Source organism: Cibotium barometz, chromosome 38, assembly GCF_041138505.1.
Source record: "Cibotium barometz isolate CiBa-2024 chromosome 38, ASM4113850v1, whole genome shotgun sequence".
In the NCBI taxonomy this organism is placed as follows: Eukaryota; Viridiplantae; Streptophyta; class Polypodiopsida; order Cyatheales; family Cibotiaceae; genus Cibotium; species Cibotium barometz.
Window position 1 is genome coordinate 26,166,477 of NC_141083.1, and position 21,221 is coordinate 26,187,697.

At 40.1% G+C, this 21,221-nt stretch overlaps 1 pseudogene; it reads left to right on the forward strand.

The window, feature by feature from the left end:
• The first annotated feature begins 18,032 nt into the window (after positions 1 to 18,032).
• Positions 18,033 to 20,373, forward strand: LOC147616528 (AAA-ATPase At5g57480 pseudogene; annotated as a pseudogene).
• Positions 20,374 to 21,221: the final 848 nt, after the last annotated feature.

The following is a 21,221-nucleotide window of genomic DNA, read 5'->3' on the forward strand; positions in this document are numbered from 1 at the left end:
TTTACAATGATGGCCAGGACGATCACCCTCCACTTCCCAATGCACTTTACACTGATATCCAGGAGAAGAAGCTCTTACTCAAGCAAATGTATCCTCCCTCCTTTAAAGGAGAAGGTTCAAAGATTGAGAAGGATGCTGAAGTCTGGATTGAAGCGATGGACGATTATTTCTCTGCCGCCGGTACTGGAATAGCAAATCAGTCTATGCTTGCATGGTTTTGCATCATCGAAGATGCTAAACTCTGGTGGAAACAGTGGTGCCGTGACAAGGGAGTCACCGAGCATTCTCAAACATGGGAAGACATCAAGCAAGCCGTGAAGGAAAGATATCTTCCCCCATTCCATGAATCCATAAAGATGAATGAGTTTTTTAGTCTTAGGCAGTGCAGCTTAACTCTTGAGGACTACTATTCCAAATTTATCACTCTTCGAAAGTATGCCCCAGCTATGACTACTTCCCAGCAAGTGGCTCGTTTCTGCCAAGGGTTAAATGAACCCTTAGATTCTCGCCTTGAAGCAATGAGGCCAAGCACATTACAGGATGCTCTCATACAAGCAAGGCCCCTTGTGAAAGAAATGAGGACTAACAAACCTAAGCATCAAAAGAGATTTTACCCTGAGGCAAATCCTAAAGATCAACCCTACAAGAAACCCCAACAAAATTTCCCCTACTACAACAGAGGGCGACAAGGCAACTCTTTTGTCCCCCGCTCGTATGCTGCTTCTTCCAGAGAAGGCCCTCTGTGTTTTGAGTGCAATGAGCCGCGACACTTTAGGGCCAACTGTCCCAAGATGGCAACATCATTTCCCCAAGGTGGCAGAGGAAATCAAGGCCGTGGAACCCCTATCCACCCCCCAAGGTGCAAGTGGCGGTGGACGTGGCAGAGGCTGCGTAGGAGTAGTTGTTTTAGGACCGCCTGTATTATAAGTGAAGAACCGACCTTGGAAATGGCTGAAGAAGAGCACGCCACCGTCCATGCGACAATAGAACACCAAGGTCCGAATAAACAATTTGGTATAATCCAAACCCTAGCCAACCCCAGCCACTCATCACGGTAAGCCATTTCAGCTTTTGATTGATTGTGGCAGTACCCATTCATTTCTTTCTCCTAGGTGTTTGCAAAAATTAAACTTGGGTCAAAAAACAACTAGAAGAATGACTGTAGAGTTAGCCAGTGGGAAAGAAGTAGTATCTCGTCACTCTATAGGAAACCTTGATTTTGAGCTGGGTAATGAGCAAACTCATGGCCACTTTAGAGTCTTGCCATTAGGAATTTATGATGGAATCCTTGGGATGGATTGGTTAATTGCAAACAAAGCTAACATTCATTGTAACCAGCGGAGTATCACTTTTGAAAATGAGCATGGCCAAGTAATATCCGTTTAGGGGATAACAGGAAAACCTAAATCTAGGGTAGTCAAGGTAAAACATCTCCTCAAGGGAAAGGGTCGGCAAGTTTTCTTAGTCAAGCTCAACAAATCCATTGAACCTAGTAAGGAGACAGAACCCTCTTGGCTCCAAGAATTCTTTGACATCTTCCCTGACGATCTTATAGGGCTACCACCTCCTCGAGAAGTCGATCATGAAATCGAAGTGATCCCTGGGCTCAACTCGTCTCAAAAACGCCCTATAAAATATCCCTTACTGAAGCCATTGAACTTAAAGAGCAACTTTCCCAACTCATTAAGCAAGGATTCGTACGCCCCAGTAGCTCTCCTTGGGGGGCACATGTTCTTTTCTAAAAAAAGAAGGACAGAACTCTCCGCCTTTGCATAGATTATCGAGGACTAAATCAAGTCACTGTCAAGAATAAGTATCCTATCCCTCGCATTGACGAACTTCTTGAAAGGCTTCATGGGGCCAAAGTCTTCTCAAAAATAGATTTAAGGTTTGGTTACTATCAGATCAAAGTCAAGGAAGCAGATATACCCAAGACAACCTTCAATACCCGTTATGGCCACTATGAGTTTACTGTAGTGTCATTCGGGTTAACCAATGCTCCTGCAGTGTCATTTGGGTTAACCAATGCTCCTGCAACCTTCAACCGCCTAATGCAAGATATATTCCATCCTTACTTGGATGAATTTGTGCTTGTTTTCTTTGATGACATCTTAATCTACTCCAAATCAATGGAAGAGCATGAGGAGCATGTGCCTAGAGTTCTACAATTGTTGCGCAGACACAAACTCTATGCCAAGAAGAGCAAATGTACCTTCTTTACTCATCAAATTGAGTATCTTGGGTTCATCGTCTCCAAAGATGGCATTTCAGTAGACCCCGCCAAGGTCAAAGATATTCTGGAGTGGCCATCCCCTAAATCAGTTCGTGAAGTTCGTGGGTTTTTGGGAATCACGAGATGGTATAGGATTTTTATCAAAGATTATGCCTTGGTAGTTGCACCTTTGACGGATCTTCTTAAGAAGGATTGCAAAATAGTGTGGGTGCCAATCCATCAAACTAGTTTTGATCAGCTCAAGGTCATTACTTGTGCCCCAATCCTGAAACTTCGTGATTTCACCAAGGAATTTGAAGTGGTTATTACTGATGCCAGTAGTCTAGCACTTGGTGGTGTCTTAGGCCAAGAAGGAAGACCAGTCGCTTATACTTTCCGCAAGCTGAAGCAATATGAAGCAAATTATGCCACCCATGATTTGGAGCTCTTAGCAGTTGTTCATTGCCTCAAATTATGGAGACATTATCTCTTGGGGGACAAATTCTATCTTGTAACTGACCACAAAAGTCTAAAGTGGATCTTTACCCAACCTAACCTCAACATGCGGCAAAGGAGATGGATTGAAATTCTACAAGAATATGACTTCGACATCAAATTCCCCCTGGGAAAGATAATGTGGTAGCAGATGCACTTAGCCGCAAATCTTTCTTGAGTGCAATTTCAATGCCAAATAATCCCATACTCGTCAAGGTAGAAGAAATCTCATCTCATGATCTAGATTATCAGAGGATGATGAAGTTAGTAGAAGAAGGGAAAAATTTAGAGAAAGAGAAGAATCTTATCAAGGGATACTCCACTCATGAAGGAAGCCTCTACTTCAATCCACAGGTTATGTATCCCTAAGGATCCTGCTTTAAAGAAACTAATCCTCCATGAAGCTCATGATAGTCCTACTGCGGGACACCAGGCTATGAAAAAACATTAAATGCCATAAGAAGGAGCTTTCATTGGGCAGGCTTGAAAAATGATGTCCTTCGGTACTTGAAGCAATGTCTCTCATGCCAAAGGATCAAAGCTGAAAGGGTCAAGATGCCTGGGAAACTTCAACTCTTGGATATTCCCCAAATGAAGTGGGAGTGCATTAGTATGGATTTTGTCACAACTCTCCCCAGTGTTCAAGGAGGGTATGACTCCATTCTAGTAGTAGTGGACTTACCAAAGTAGCTTACCTTATACCACCAAAGAAGACCTTCAAAGCTTCTGATGTTGCTCGAATATTCATCAAAGAAGTCCTCAAACTTCATGGTCTCCCAAAAAGGATAGTAAGTGACCGGGATTCGGACTTCACTTCAAAGTTCTGGCAGTCCTTATTTCAAGCCCTGGGAACTCAACTTTGCTTTAGCATAGCTTATCATCCAGAGACCGCCGATGGTGGCCAGACTGAGAGAGTCAATCAAGTAATTGAAGACATTCTCAGAGCATATTGTGGATGGGAGCCAAGAAGGTGGATTCAATACCTTCCTCTGGTAGAATTTGCCTACAATGCATCTTATCATCAGAGCATAGGAATATCACCATTCAAAGCACTCTATGGGCAAGAATGCTTGTCTCCTCTAAATTTCTCTGATCTGACCATAAGAGTTGAGGCATCCAGGAAAATGCTCGAAGAGATGGAAGAACAAACCAAGGCAATCCAAAAGGATACTAAAGCTGCCCAAGATCGACAAAAGCATTATGCTGACACCAAGAGGTCTGAAAGGATCTTCAAGGAAGGAGACAAAGTTCTTCTACAAGTGTGACCCAAACGAAGTTCTCTATCACTTGGGAAATATAAGAAGCTCAGCCCTAGGTATTGTGGTCCCTATACAGTTATCAAGTGTCTAGGTAAAAGTGACTATAAACTCCAACTCCCAGCCCATATCAAAGTCCACAATGTATTTCATGTAAGTTTGTTAAAACCTTATGTACCCAGTCTCGATCATATTCTTGATGATCGAGACTGGGTAAAAGTGCCTATAAACTCCAACTCCCAGCCCATATCAACTTCCACAATGTATTTCATGTAAGTTTGTTAAAACCTTATGTATCGAGTCTCGATCATATTCTTGATGATGAACAAGTTGTAATCCCTACTCAAGGAGTCCTTGAATTACAGCCCAGCAGCATCATAGATTCTAGGGAAAGGCAACTCCGAAATAGAGCTCTTGTAGAACATCTAGTACAGGGGGAAGATTACCCTGAAGAGGATGCAACTTGGGAAGATGAAGCTACACTCTTAAAGGATTATCCCCAATTCATGACGAGATGAGGACATCTCGATTTCTTTAAGGGGGGAAGGATGTAACATACCCATCTTCACTAATAAAGAAATGTCCATGTAATAGATAAATTTATGAGTTTTTATGGTATAAACATCAATGATTTTATTATTTGAGTCATTTCTACTTAGAATCTTCAAATTTTGAGCCCAAATTTGGAATCTGCACACGATTTTACCCTAACATAGGATTTTACACCATCCAAAACGGACACCGGATCAAGCTTATACGTAAATTTCAATCATTTTTAGTTAAAAAGCGACGACCTTTAAACCTTAATAAATGCACGACCACGCGTCCGATTGACGAACGGTCTGAACCCCAACAACCAGGAGAACCTCCCGGACAAAATTTTTTTCGCCCCCCCAGGGCGGTCCGGCACGCAAATTAAGTTCGGCACCCCAAATTTGGGGACCCCGCCCCAAATTTGGGAACCCGTACACACTTACCAGGGTGCCCGTACGATGGCCACACAAGAACCAAAGGACAGCCGCCTAGTGTGTGGTCCACACGTACCGCTACGTGGACACCCATGCAGGCCCCTGACCAGATAAGGCAGATGCGTACCACTCCTTTCCCTGTTAACCGACACCGTACCTTTCCCCTAGACCCATGTAGGCCACTGATCTACAGTCTTTGCTGGTACACGGTCCTTTCGTCCTTGCTATGCGCAGCGCCCGCACCCGTAGTACGCTCGCACCCCACAGTTATATAAACCCCCGCTCCATGGGCAACACGCATTTCTGTGTAGCCTATGCTCTGCTGTGCTGCCGTCCGTACCGCCATCCGTCCTTGTGCAGTGTACTTGCTGTAGTACATCCGCCCCTTGCAGCCACCCCTCTCACACCCCCTCATTTGCCCCTTTTCAGATAAGGCAATTTTCCTCTATCCCCCTTTTGCGAGGCAGTGTCCTTAACTCTTCTCCTCCCCCCCTGTGTGAAGAGACTTTCAGCAGCCCTCAACCCTTCTCCCCTTTTGCAAAACATTTTTGTGTTAAGGACATCTCACAATCCCCCCCATTTGCATGGACTTTAGTAAGAGGTTTTAGCCTTAAGAGAGGGTTCGTGCGCTGTGGTCTTTTGCTCATATGGTGAGCAAACGATCTCAGAATTGAGATCCGACTGAAGCGTTTCGACCGCGAGAGCGATCCCTACAAGACGACATCCAAGATGGCCCCTTCTCGAAAATGTCAGAATATTACCTCGGGAGGAGCGCGCAACAACGAGATTAGGGAAGATGCTCCCGATGCGGCTCCAACCCTCCCTTTACAAGCTCCTCAAGGAAATGGTGGCCAGGTTAGCTTGGTTATCTTTTAAAGAAGAGTTTTTTTATATTAGTGTTAATAAATGTGTATCTTTTCCTTTTAAAATAATGACATAAAATTGTATGAAGTTACGAATTGTGTGATGCTGTATTCAATAAATTACATTGAAATTGTTATCTTTAAAGAGTGCAAGTTTTTCCTGTCTTCGACGCTAACTCCGTTCCGTGCTTGTGTAGTCGGGCGGCGTCATTAGCAAAGCCCGGGAACGGCCCAAGGTATCCCTCATAACATTGGGAGAATAAGGTTTGCCCATTGAGGCGAGAGATTATGATGCTGCCTAGTTTTGAGGGCCCAGGCTAGTGCGGTGAATAAGCTCACCCTAGTGTGCAGACATCCCTCTGAGGGGCGGGAGGATTGAGCGATGGAGCCTGAGAGGGAGACAGGCCGGCTTGAGTCCTCGCTAGCGGCAGCCGCCGACGATGAGGTGTATGGTCCCGTAGGGTTTTACCCAGCATGTAGAGGCTGGAAGGCCGAATTCTAGATCATCGGCAATATAAAGGAAAAGAATAAGAGAGCCGGTTTGGCTTGTATGAAATTGATTCATGTATAAACTTTTTTATAAATCTTGTCTTTGGCATTATTGTACTGTGAAAAAAGACTGTTTTAACAAACCTTGTGAAAAGGGCCTTAATTAAGGAATATGTTTATTTATGTCAAACAGTATGGTAGGATTAATTAGAAAACAAATTGATGCGTGAGTAGGGTGGAAAGTGGGAGGATGGAATGCCCCGACGGCACCATCCTACTACGGGTGGCTCTGATTAGTCGGGTAGCTTTCCAACAGATTAAGTGAAAGCCCTACGCTAGATAAATAGGTTCTTGGGCAACTCTATTCTAGAAGACTAGGCCAGCGGCTGTGCCGTGCATGGATGAGGAAAAAAGCGTTGCCTCTAGAAATCAAGTCTAGTAGATGCCCAATTTATGATCAGTTACCCTATGGGTGAATTGATTTTTAGAATATCACGTTCCCCCTATTGCGGGATAGGACTGGGTCTTACCTATGAATCGTATCCTTGAATCTCTACATGGTCAAGGTGTCGATAAATAGGAAATTTTCTCCAAGTTAAGACTTAGTGGACTATCTTAAGTGTTTTCCCTATTTTAGAAGGGGGGAACCTTACATTTATGTTCTTTGATATATTAGAAAAGGTAATGGTGGTTTCCATTTGTCCTTTTTTCCTCTTTCATAAAATAGAGTGTCACTCTTAATTGTGCAAAATCCCCTCCACAAGGCCTCACTATAGACAAACTTTATTGCATTTTGCAATCTTTCCAAAATGTAAATTTTCAATCTTTGAAGGCCATCACTTCTATTTTTAGTGTGCACATGTATAAAATATTTGGTAACAAGCATTAATACTTATACCTAAGCATGATGCTGATTAGCACTTTAACATATTATTTTTATAGACTCATAGCGTTTGGTGGAAGCACAATCTTAGCATTAAAAGAGTTTCACATCTTAAAGCTAACTTCATGTGTCAATCATCCAATGTTTACATTGCTATATAATTATGCTTTTAGAATTAAGAAAAGCTTCATTCACAAATTTCTAATGTTAACTAAGACCACAATGATGAGCCTATTGTGTGGTTTTTGCTAAATATTAATTCACAAATGATTTTTTCTCTTATTGAAACTTCACATTCTAGATACTACTATATTAAATAATATGAGATGATTAAATATGACATGAAAACATGTTATTAATGTGAGGTAACAATGGTTAGAATTCCATTGTAGTAAGGATAAAGCTTGTACATAGGGACCAATAGAATAGAGTGTCAAACAATAGAAGCAAGATCTATTGGAATACGTTAGAAAGTTAAGAAATGCAAAAAACATGAACTTGTAAGCTTCACATAATGTATATAAACTTAACTTATACTATTTATACATTTAGGTTATTTTATAAAGGATACTATAGTCTAAATGTATAATTGGAGAAATCTACTTCCAAATACTTTATTTAATCCCAATAATGTAGCTAATACCACTAATTTATATATCTACTGATGGATAAATCCCATGCATGGGCATTCTTCTGCAAAACCATCGTGAAAGCATTCAACTTTTCTGTTGACATGTCCTTCCCCGGTGGCATAAGACATCTCCATATTCTCTAAAAAATCTTCCGCATCTTGGGCCGCCATAAAATAAGGGGTACCCATGGAAAGTGGGCATCACATGGGCTTGTTGCATAGTCATGTCCAAATTGTAATCCACTTGTAATATGAAGGTAGTTGATGAGAGAACTCCTCAGTGGGGGCACCAAATGAGAGAAGCAAAGGGAACCAGCCTGCATAGTACCCTTATAGTTCCTCATGCAAGAGAAAGAACCTTGGATGATCACCAACACATATTTGAAGCCAAAACACACACCAATAATTCTTGATATAATAGATAATAAACAAATGAGGAAGAGAGATATCAAAAGATGAGATGTTGATATGAGGATTTAGTATGATGAGAAAAAGATTTGAGTTGGCTCTTAATGCTTCAGGGAATTCACAATACACACACCCGATTAACAATTGCACTCTTAGCCTCACTATGATCACCCACATGCACATAAAAAACATAAATCAAACTCTCTTTTCTTGTAAATACAAAACTCAACTTGCATTAAAAATTTCTTTGGTGACAAAATATTTCTATTTGAGAAAAGATAACAAGAATCTCTAACAATAGGGAATCCAAAAAATGATCCCTTACATGTAAATAATCACAAGAAGATCTTGATCAAGAATTCTACGAAGAATCTACTTCTTCTGCTGCATCATCAACCATGCAACAAACATATATATTGATATCCACAAAATGCCGAGAGCACATACAACAAGTCACTCGTAAGGGCTGAGGAGACTCCACACACAAAGAAATTTCACCTTCATTGGGATAAAGGTTATCCCGCATCAGGAAGACATGAACCTTGTGGTCTACACACCCACGAAAATTGTAATATAGTTGAGATCTTCTCCTACAAGTTGCATCTAGCATAGGTGCATCCAAGAATGGTCCTAAGGCCTTTCTTGTAAGAATGGCCCTAGGGCCATTTTGTTCATGCACAACATGAGGAAGAATAGCCCTAGGGCAATTCTTGCATGACCCCAAGGCCTCAAGGTCATTTTTGGGATGGCCATGGGGCAATTCTTTTCATGTACAACAAGCAAAAGAATGACCCCAAAGGCCATTCTTGCATGACCCCAAGCCCTCATATATCCCAAGGGGCCATGGGTGCATCCAAGAATGGTTATAGGGAATTGTTACAAGAATGGCCCTAGGGCCATTCTTTTTCATGCACAACATGAGGAAGAATGGCCCTAGGACTATTCTTACATGACCCCAAGGCATCAAGGTCACTTTTGGGATGGCCATGGGGCATCCAAGAATGGCCTTAGGGCCATTAGTTTCATGCACAACAAGTGGAAGAATGACCCCAAAGGCCATTCTTGCATAACCCCAAGGCCTCAAGGTCATTTTGGAATGGCCATGGGGCATGCAAGGATGGCCTCTTTTCATGCACAATAGGTGGAAGAATGGCCCTTGGGCCATTTGTACATGAACCCAAGGCCCCAAGGTCGTTTTTGGGATGGATATAGAGGCATCCAAGAATGGCCATAGGGGCATTCTTTTCATACTCAACATGTGGAAGAATGGCCCTAGGGCCATTCTTGCATGACTGCAAGCCCTTAAGGTCATTTCGGGATGGCCTTGGAAACATCCAAGAATGGCCATAGGGCCTTTCTTTTCATGCACAATAGGCGAAAGAATGACCCCGGCAAAGGCAATTCTTGCATGACCCCAAGGCTTTAAGGTCATTTTGCAATGGCCATTGGGGCCTCCAAGCATGGCCTCTTTACATGCGCAACATGTGGAAGAATGGTCCTAGGGCCATTCTTGCATGACCGCAAAGCCTCAAGTTTATTTTGGGATGTATATGGTGGCATCAAAGAATGGCCCTTGGGCCATTCTTTTCATGCACACCATGTGGAAGAATGGGCTTAGGGCCATTCTTGCATGACCCCAAGGCCTCAAAGTCATTTTGGGATGGCCATGGGGGCATCTAAGAATGGCCGTAGGGCCATTCTTTTCATCCTCACAACAGGCGGAAGAACGGCCCTAGGGCCATTCTTGCATGACCCCAAGGCCTGAGGGTCATTTTAGAATGGCCATTGGGTCATATAAGAATGGCCCAAGGGCTATTCTTTTCGTGCACAACAATTGTAAGGGTCATTCTTGCATCCTAGAGCATGAAATTGTGGCCATGGAGACATCCAAGAATGGCCAAATGGCCATTATTTTCATGCTCAATAGGTGGAACAATGGCGCTAGGGACATTCTTGCATGACCCCAAGGCAACAATTCACACGATCATCAACGCCCTCAAAACACAACCAATCAACACCATCCACTAATAATGAAACCATACCGTTGGGCCCTAGCTATAATGCTCGAACCTCTAACTATCAATGGCTTCTCCCCCTAACATGTTTCTGCACGCATTGTGCTTTTTCTTGTTTAGGAGACTCAGTAGCATAATTTGAAGAAAAACTCACTCCCTTTCTCTTTCTATTTTCTATTTGCTCAACTTACTGCGCCTTGTCATGGCAGCCTGCCTAGAAAATCCTTCAAGAAGCGTCACCCAACCACTCTACTTTCTATTTGGCCATGGACTACAAAGACCGTGAGCTGCCTCTCAGTTATGTTTCTTCTTGGCCCCCTCCTTACAAAACTGAATCACTTCATCACATAGAGCATGCCCAAGCTTCTTCCCAGCACTATCACATGCAATTCAGTCATTGCTAGAGGTCTCGTAGTGTTATGACCCATGTTATTTGAATAATAATCATGGTCATTTAAATTTGTATATATTTTTTATGATGCCTATTTCTCATCATGAACACGTTAGGATTGATTGATGTGATGTCAATTGATTGTTACTACTGACGTGGTTTATGTTTATGAGTTTAGGTGATGAGGTGTGCAAGGGTACCGATTTAGGTGTTGCACAGTGCGAGGGTACCGATTTAGGTGTCGCACGGATGGTGGAATGAGTCATGGTGTGTGGACCAATCTCATAATGTTTTGTGGCTGTATTATGGCATTTGATATTATTTTGACATCAGTGTGATGTATGTGTGTGCACGCGTCAATTTATTGTACAGTGTGAGTACGAGCATTAGTTGATTTATTTTGTAATGTGCATATGTGCACAAGTTAGATTATTGAATTAGAAAAATAGTGCAAACCTTAGAAGGTTTGAGGACAAAGGTTAATTGAGGACAAAGGCTAATTAAATGGCAAAGTCCAAATATGGATGTGTACTTTATTTTTGGCTGAAAGCCTACTTTTTGGAATATATAAAAATACCCACGCGAGAAGAAGCCACTCACGTTGGGGGGGGAAGATTGCACCCAGTCGCCGGGATACGAATTTAATTTTCTTGAAGGCGATCAAAAAGAGGTGAAAGAGACAAAAACAGAGGTGAAATTAATTTCTTTTGCCTCTCTCTCCCTCCTTCGTATCCCGGCGGCAGCGGCAGCGGCAGCGGCAGCGGCTTCTCCCTCCTCCTTACCCGACGGCCTGCGCATCCCGACAGCCTGCGCATCCAAAGCAGCTGCATACATTTTAAAATATATATATATAAATTTTCAATTGATTTTTTTAAAATCTTTCTCTCTCCTTCATACTCAGCGGCGAGCTGCAATTTCAGGGGGGAGGAATTTTTCAGGATTGCGCTAAATTCAGGGAGGCGCTGAAGGATTTTCAGATTTTACGCTTATTGAAGCGCTTATTATCAGTTTTGCCCGAAATAGAGGCTGATTTTCAGATTTTACGCTTATTGAAGCGCTTATTATCAGTTTTGCCCGAAATAGAGGCTGATTTTGCCCGAAATAGAGGCTGATTTTATTATTATTATTATTATTAGTCTCCCTTTTTAATCGTGCTGGCGTTACTTGCTGGCGTTGTGGGAGAGGTTGAAAATATAGCTTGAATAAGCTTAATTAAAGACTCATTAACCAGCATAATATATGTATATTTTTTGTTGTAATTTTTTTCTCCCTCATACCCCGGCAGCCCACTCCTACCTCCGGCCGACGGCGGCGCCCATGGCTGCGAATTCAGGTTGGAAGGAGGAGTTTTCAGATCTCAAATTAGCTAATTAGCTTTGATTATTACAAAGCTTAAATTAGCTAAAAGCTTTATGAGCTTAAAACGTTTACTTTTATTTTATTTTTTTTATATTTTGATGCTGTTGTGGGCGACTTTTTTTCTCCTTTGGCATCGTCTAGATTACAAGTTTTAGTAAAGCTTTCATAAGCTTTTTACTAAGTTTAATAAGTTTAATTAAAAGTTTATTGATCAGCATAAAAGCTATATATATATATATATACAAGTTGTAAATATTGAAATCATTATGCACTAATTATAATTTCCTCCAAAGCTTTTTTTTAACAAATCTGTCCTGAACTTCATGAATTCCAAGATGATTGAATTTACCTAATCATTTCGTTTAAGCTTTTATTAAGCTTGGGTTTAACTGTGTGTTGGATTTAAATTAGTAGAAAATCATGTTAAGCAAAGCTTTTATTAGTAAGCTTAATTAAGAAACTCTTTGAGCTTTAATTAATAAAGGTTTAATTTTAAAAGTACATGGATTATTTCTTGAAAAAAAATTATGCATTTGTGTATTGAGCTAACTTGGCAGGACTCATATCTAGCTCGACATTCCATATATGAGATAAGAAATCCTATCTTTTCTCTTGTTTTTAATTTTTCCTATTTCTTTTAATTGTTAAGAAATGGGTGAATATCCGCACCATTGTACTATTCATCGTACTATTCAGGAACAGCTTGACACCGAAGAGGTTAACACACGCGACACACTAACCAAAGGTGGAGGTATGTGTTAAAAATTATTTATTGTACACAATTTTCTGTTTGCTTTTGTTGTATCTGTTTTCTAAATATTCTTTGTTTCTAGACCTAAGAAAACTTTGGCTCCTGAAAAGAATTTTAGATGCAGTGACCTAACTAGAAAGATCAAGATAAGATTATGAAAAGCTATCTTCAAGATCTAGTTGTCCCAAATTCAAGTAAAAATGATTGCTAGACATTTCATAGAAGATTAAGACCAATCTGAAGATTCAAGAACCAAGCAAGTTTCTCAAGTCTTTGATTCAAGTTATCAATTGCTTTACCATCGAATTTAGTGATGATGAGAAAAGTAAAGAAATAGCTCTCAAGTGATGAGAAAAGAAAAGAAATAGCTCACAAGTGACTAGAAACCAAGCTTAAGTTGTATGCCAATCACAATTACGAAGTTTATAACAATTCAAGTAAAGTTTTATCTAAATTTTCAAGTGTTCTAGTTTAAGATCTATCCAAGTACAAGATTTTGTCTAAATTTTTAAGTGTTCTAGTTTAAGATCTATCCAAGTACAAGATTCTTTCTAGACCAAGAATTGCTCTAAGTCAAAGATATATTCAACCACAAGATTTAAACCCCTTAAGAACAAGATTTATTCAAGAATTATTAAAGACTAATCTCTCAATTTTCGTCCATTCAAGTATTACAATTACGATTTAAGACTAATCTCTCAATTTTCATCCATTCAAGTATTTTTAATCTAAGTCAAGATTCATTACTAGTATATCAAGTTCTTGCTATCAACTAGGATGCAAGATGTCTAATTTTATTCAAGTTTTGATTTCAAGTATAAGATTAAGATTAAGATCAAAAACAAATCTCAAGAATTCATCTAGATTAAGATCAAAAACAAATCCCGAGAATTTAGTTAGACAATTACAAGATGAAGATCAAGAACAAATCCCCAAAATTCATCAAGTTATTGACAGCAATGTAAGTGATTATTTTTTAATCTTAAGCTGATAAGAATTTCCATTTCAACCTAATTTATTTTTGGAATAAGACTTGTAGACTGATTTTGAGGATAGAGAAAAGTTATGTCGGAATGAAAGTTTCAGAGGGAATTAGCTACTCCGTCTCAAACTTCTATTCTTAAGGTAGTGTCGTGTGGAATTAATCTATGGTATGGGACATTAGATTGGTTTTACATACTTACCCCAGACGTATCTATGTCTTCTATCTTTCACCAGCGAGTGTTTGTATGTGGAAGGTACCTAAGTGGTATGGGACACTTAGATCCCTTTTACATGCGTTCATTTGTTTGGTTTTATTTTCAGAAATTGTTTGATGTGTTGATCTTGTCCTCCACTTGTGCCATGAAGCCATCCACTCATTGATTGTACAACTGAGGACAGTTGATTCCCAATAGGGAGGACTGTTATGACCCATGTTATTTGAATAATAATCATGGTCATTTAAATTTGTATATATTTTTTATGATGCCTATTTCTCATCATGAACACGTTAGGATTGATTGATGTGATGTCAATTGATTGTTACTACTGACGTGGTTTATGTTTATGAGTTTAGGTGATGAGGTGTGCAAGGGTACCGATTTAGGTGTTGCACAGTGCGAGGGTACCGATTTAGGTGTCGCACGGATGGTGGAATGAGTCATGGCATGTGGACCAATCTCTTAATGTTTTGTGGCTGTATTATGGCATTTGATATTATTTTGACATCAGTGTGATGTATGTGTGTGCACGCGTCAATTTATTGTACAGTGTGCGTACGAGCATTAGTTGATTTATTTTGTAATGTGAATATGTGCACAAGTTAGATTATTGAATTAGAAAAATAGTGCAAACCTTAGAAGGTTTGAGGACAAAGGTTAATTGAGGACAAAGGCTAATTAAATGGCAAAGTCCAAATATGGATGTGTACTTTATTTTTGGCTGAAAGCCTACTTTTTGGAATATATAAAAATACCCACGCGAGAAGAAGCCACTCATGTTGGGGGGGGGAAGATTGCACCCAGTCTTGTGTTGCCTTGTGTTGATGGTGAAGTATTTCTTTCTCTTGCTCTATGTTTTGATATGTGCTTTTAATTTTCAATTTAATTCAAGTAGTTGTTTTGATATTTGATATAATTTTTATGAGTCTTTTGATTATTCTCTTCAAGAAAATTAAGGGTCCGATTGCACGTAGTGATAGAGCTTAACCAAGAAACTTGGCCTTTCTAACACTCTAGATCTGTCATATTAGACCCAAACAGCAAACACTCACATTTCCTTCACACACACACACCTTCATCACCCCAAGCAAGCTTCTTAATTAGTAGAATAAACGAGAATCATAATTCATTTTCTTCCTCTTTTCAATTCTTATTATAAAAGCTTCTTTTATAGAGAGAAGCCCTCTAAAAATAAAGTAAAGGTGTATGCCATGCAAAAGGTGAGGTTGGGAGGAAAAGGTTCTTTAGAAACATTGTGCGGATGCATGATGCCAAAATAATCCCTATTTGTGTTATCGCTCGCCCCTTTTGGAGTATGTAGAGTGGAGAGGAAAATTCTGTATCATATAATGACTATATATAACATCATCTCACGTATGACTTTATGGTGTAGTCAAAAGCTCTTTTAAAACATTAGAGGTAAAATATTAGAGGATGAACTTTTACGGTTATATTCCGTCACACATTTACATGATGTGTAGGTGGGTAGCAACATTTTTTGGTACATCAAGGGGGTGATCTCTCTTGCTTCAAATTTTGATACATCAAGGGGTGGATTCTTGCTTAAATTTCTAAAATCTGTATTTATAGAAGCCCATAGGTTGATTAAACAACATGGATGTACTTATTCAATATTAGGACCTCAAATTAAGACCCCCATGAAGTGGTTAAGAAGATTACAAATATAAGAGCCTCTTACTAGGTGCTATTTATATTAGTGGGGTCCACTTATGTTTAAAAACATGTATGCTTATTTAATTTTCTAAAGAAGGATAAACTTAAAATAGAGATAAATCCAAGATCCAAATTGAGATCTACAAATTTCTTAAGTGATAAAAAGATTCAATGAATAGATGCATATATTTGCTAATAGATGCATCTATTAGCAAAGAAGCTTTAAAAAGTAGATGTGTTCATGCCACACCAAAATTTACTAATTTTTAAATTTATTTAAATGTCACACCAAAAGTAGATGTGTTCATGTCACACCAAAAGTAGATGTGTTCATGTCACACCAAAATTTACTAATTTTTAAATTTATTTAAATGACACTTGAGTGTAAATGGGTTCTACAACAAGTTTTTACGTGCCTCCTCCATGCACAAATTTAGAAGAGATCAAATAATTCTTTTTTGAATCTTAGATTCATGCTAAAGCCTTTTATTTATCAATTCAAGTTTCTATTCATGTAAATAGAAATAAACAAAGAGTAAGAGGTATATTTGGGCTTGGTATAGCTTGGATATTTTCTTTTGGCCACATGTGCACTGATAGGTACATGTCATGGACATGTTAGTGTATGCATACACACCACACACACATATGGATGAATTCCCACAACATCCGCACACACACACACACACACACACACACACACACACACACACACACACACACACACACACACACACACACACACACACAAACTATGGATGTATACCCACAACCCAATCCCCTACCCCATGCATGCACGTACACATACACACACACTTGCACACATGCATGCATGTGTGTGTGCATATGTGGGTTAGGGGGTCACTTTATACATATGTAACATAGCACGTAAGTGGATAGAGGGGGTTTACATGCAAAACATATGCAAGAAGGGATTAAACAAATAGTTGTTTGATGTAATTAATTTATGTAAGTTTCTAAAGAGGGGTTTAAAATTCAAAATCCAAACATATATACTTACCGAAGGGGGTGAACGATTATGTTCAAAATGCCAAAATGAAAAGTTAGGGGAGTTACATGCTTGTACATGGGTTGTTATAAAGTGTACTCCAGAGGAGCTATTAAACCCTTTAAAGCCTTAGTTGAAATGAATTTAAACCCTTCAAATGCCCTATTTAAAATTACTTTAAACCCTTTAAATGCCCTAGTTGAAATGACTTTGATATAATGCTTTCACAATTGAGCCAACAAGTGTACTATAATTTATTGTTTAAGTGGTGATTGATGGACTTAGGTATAACTCCAATGCATAGCATCATCTTTTCTGGAAGTTTACATTTCTTTTTTGAATCTTTACATTTCTTTTTTGAATAGTGAGAATGCAAGTGTTGTCAAAAAGCTTTATCGTGTAAAACAGAAGGTGGATATTGATAAATTATTGCATGCCATATCATAATAATTAAGTAAGAAATGAAATGTCTTTTGGACGTATAATTTTAGATGATGCCATAAAATGTATGAAAAACTTTTCTTACATGCTTTAAAACAAAATAATAACTTGAATTGGTAGAAGAGACCTCTATAGTGAGATCTATTTAAGAATAGAATGTTGAACAATGAGTGTGATAATATGTTTTACATAAGAAGTGAGTGTGATAAGAGGAGAAAAGGAAACAAGTTTTGGCTTTCATAGTTCATCATACAACATAAATGATCAAAAGAGGATGCAATGAAATGAAAAGTGCATTGCCACGATTCTTTCAACTGTGAAGGTTATAAGCCCTCTTGGAATGAGAGAATTTGGGTGCATACATAAAGCAAGACCATCTCATATAAACAAATTTGTGGTCAAGGTGGCGTTTGAAAAATAGATTTGTGGTCAAGGTGGTGTTTAAAAAAAGCAGACAATACACTTTTAGTCTATGTGAGAACTTCAATGGGTAGATGGATACCAAATTCAAAGTTTCTGTATTGCATGAGGACTCTCTTTTTCTTTTAAAGATTCGAACTAGCAATCTGCTCGTCGTGGTGACAAAGAAGACAATCCACTTGGGGTAGGGCCCATTGGCCATACCAACTTTCTTTTAACACATGTGGGGCTACATGGGGGATGGAAGCTTCCGTGCTTAGATTATATGGTCTTCTTCCTTTCCTTGCTCCTAATTATATGTGTAGAGGTTTAAGGATAGATAGGAAAAAATGGAGCTGGTTAGACCCCTGGAGTTTGAAGGGTCAAAAATACTTAACAAAATGAGTGAAAAAAGGGAAAAAGCCTAGAAAAGGAGAGGATCTCCCCTATAAAATTCCTAAAGTCGCTTTTTTGGCTGGCCATTCTCTAGCCACCACAAACGTTACCATTCTCTCGAAGGAAGGAGGGAGTCTTTGGGCCAACTGCCCTGTTTTTTTTGGTTAAAAGGAGAGGTGCTGCCTCCCCTCCCCTCCCCTCCCCTGCCCTCCCTCTCTCTCTCTCTCTCTCTCTCTCTCTCACTCACACACACACACACACACACACAAACACCTCGCCCGCTGCATCTAGCCAGAATTACTCCATTAATTATGCAGATCAAAGCTACCATCAGCCCTAGCCATTGCCTGTGTTTCTCATCGCATCCTCCCTTTAGCTAACCTGCCTCATAGAAACCGTCCATGGAGATCAAAGCTTCTGAGCTATGGAGCCTCCTCGCCTCCCTCATTGCCCTCATCACCTTTTCTCAGACCCTCTTGCAAAGCTTGCTCCCACCTCCTCTCCGAGACGTGATTTTCACCATTTTCAATAGCATGGCTGGTTATTTCACCAGCTACTGTTTCATAGAGATTCCGGAGTATGATAAAACCACCGCCAACGAGCTCTACAGCTCTATAAAGCTCTACTTGAGCAGCAAGGCCGACTACACAAGGGCTAAGAGATTGAAGCTCTGCAGAGGTTCCAATTCAAAGAGCTTCCTGTACAGTCCATCCAATGATGAGAGGCTCCCCATGAGCTTTGGCAATGCGAAGCTGTGGTGGGAGCATTACGCTCATCCAAACCCTCAACTTAAAATCCACAAGAAAGACAGAGAGAGGGTCCTTTCCCCTTACATGGATCACATCCTGAAGCAAGCTAGAGAATTCAAAGCCCAAACCAGAGAGAGATTGCTCTACACAAACTCATCCAAGGACCCCAGCTCCTATAACCCATATTGGGACTCTGTCACCTTCTCCCACCCATCTACCTTCCAGACTTTGGCCCTCCTGCCTTCTCTCAAAGCTGGAATCATGGCGGACTTGCAAGGTTTCGCCAATGGTGAGCAGTTCTACAAGAATGCAGGCAGGGCTTGGAAGAGGGGCTACCTCCTGCATGGCCCCCCGGGCACTGGCAAATCCAGCTTGATTGCTGCCATGGCCAATTTTCTACACTATGATGTGTATGACCTCGAGCTAACCGAGGTTAGCTCAAATGCTGAGCTGCGGATGCTGCTTCGGACGACGACACGCAGGTCTTTAATTGTAATTGAGGACATTGACTGCTCCTTGAATCTTACAAAGAGGGGCAAAAAGGAGAAGTCAAGCAAAAAAGGATCACGCAAAGGGAAAGGCATGAATACAGGTGATGGCCATGATGATGATGAAGATGAGGATGAGGACGATGCAGGGGACTCCATGCTGACACTCTCTGGATTGCTCAATTTTACTGATGGCCTATGGTCTTGCTGTGGGGATGAGAGGATTTTTGTGTTTACTACTAATCACCTGGATAAGCTTGATCCGGCCTTGCTTAGGCCTGGGAGGATGGACATGCACATCCTTATGTCTTACTGTAGCTTTCCGGCCTTCAAAATTTTAGCAAGCCATTACCTAGGCTTAGAGAATCATCACCTGCTAACCAAAATTGAAGAGATTATTGATGATGATGCATATAATATCACTCCCGCACAAGTCAGTGAGATTCTCATCCGCAATAGAGATGATCCCACAGCAGCACTGGAGCAGGTTTTGAATGAGCTTCGTGGGCTTGGCAACACGCCTCCACCAGCTGCTGCGGACTTCATTTCTACAGAACTTTGCTCTGCTTAGGATCAGGAGGCCGCCCACGCACAGGATTGTGATTCAAACGGAAGAATTGCAAAGAAGAGGCTCGAGTTAGGTCACTGGTATGAAGATCTCCTGCATTTGCTACTGCTAGCCTCGTGTGTGCGTACTGTGTCTGTGTGGTGTGTCTGAGAGAGTGTGAAAAGAAGAAGAAGAAGAGTATTTTGACGTCGTAGCAGCTATGCCAGGAACCCTTGAAGAAATATCCGAAGCAAACATGAATCAAGGTTTTACGAGAGAGAGAGAGAGAGAGAGAGAGAGAGAGAGAGAGAGAGAAATTTCCTGTTCCTCGTACTTTACCTTTTGGTCTGAAAGCATGCATGTGATGCATATACGTGAAGCATACATCCCCTCCCCAAAAAAGAAGCATGCATCCCAAGAACTTGTGTAAGGTCATCCCTTTGTCCCTAGCTCGCTTGTTTGTCCGCGTAAGCATATGAATAAGGCACTTGTTTAGTTCAAAATCTAAGTAAACTAGTGTAGATGTCCGTGCAATGCAAGGGCCTTAAACTTGAAATATATATAAAAAATTTTGGACTAGATTCTCTTCAAAAATCAAGCCTATGAAGATTTTTGTAAATAGTCTATGGGTAAATGGTCATCTCATTTCTTGTGGCTAAAAGAAGAACTTGCTCCATCATCCCTCTAAGACACCATTGCATTCTTCTAAGCCACCATTGCATTCTTCTAAGCCACCACATTATTATTGTGAGCCTTAGAGGGTATTGTAAGGTGCCCCACTAATTAATTGTTTTGTCTTGTTGATGTTGTTTCATCTCTCGTTTGATGGCATAAAGGGTGTGACCTAGTATATGAACAATCACATGCTATTGACATTTTACATAAGTTGTGAGTGGTGCAGTCTCAAAGTGATTACTCAGTTGGCTTTGCTTTTTGTTGGGAAGCAATAATAAAAATCGACAATAAAGTTAATGGAGCTCGTATAGTAAGTCTTTCTGCCTTCCCCAAAAACTCACTTTTGCTCCATGACTCACCTTTATATCACTCACATCTTCTCAAAATGAGTGAAAAGAGAAACGGGTGTGGTCTACGATATGGGTCTTGGATCACCAATCAACAGTAAACTATGAAGTACTGAAATTGTCACGGGACCTCATGTACTTCTTGAAGAATTAATCAAAACTCACATATACATCAAGAACTAAACCATAAAATTGAATCAATTGACAAGATTAAGCATACCATAAAACAAAACATGAGATAAAGTAGACATCACCATCAACACACTATTGGGTGTGCAATCTCCCCCCTCATGCGTGTAACTCCACTTCCACAACATGAATATTTTGAGAATTGTATTCAATATTAGCCCAAGGAGGAGCTATTAATAGTTGTGTGTACAAAATTGGGCTTGTCTTTCCACTTTTTATAAAAATAGCTCAAGCACTAGAGTTTGTTCACACACTAAGTGTAAAATAACCAAAACTCTTCTAACATATGTGCTCGTAATATAGCAACACCATGCACAAGCGTGCATAAATAATTTGTACAATCATTTGAAATTATAACTTCAATACCTTAAAATCTGACGTGGT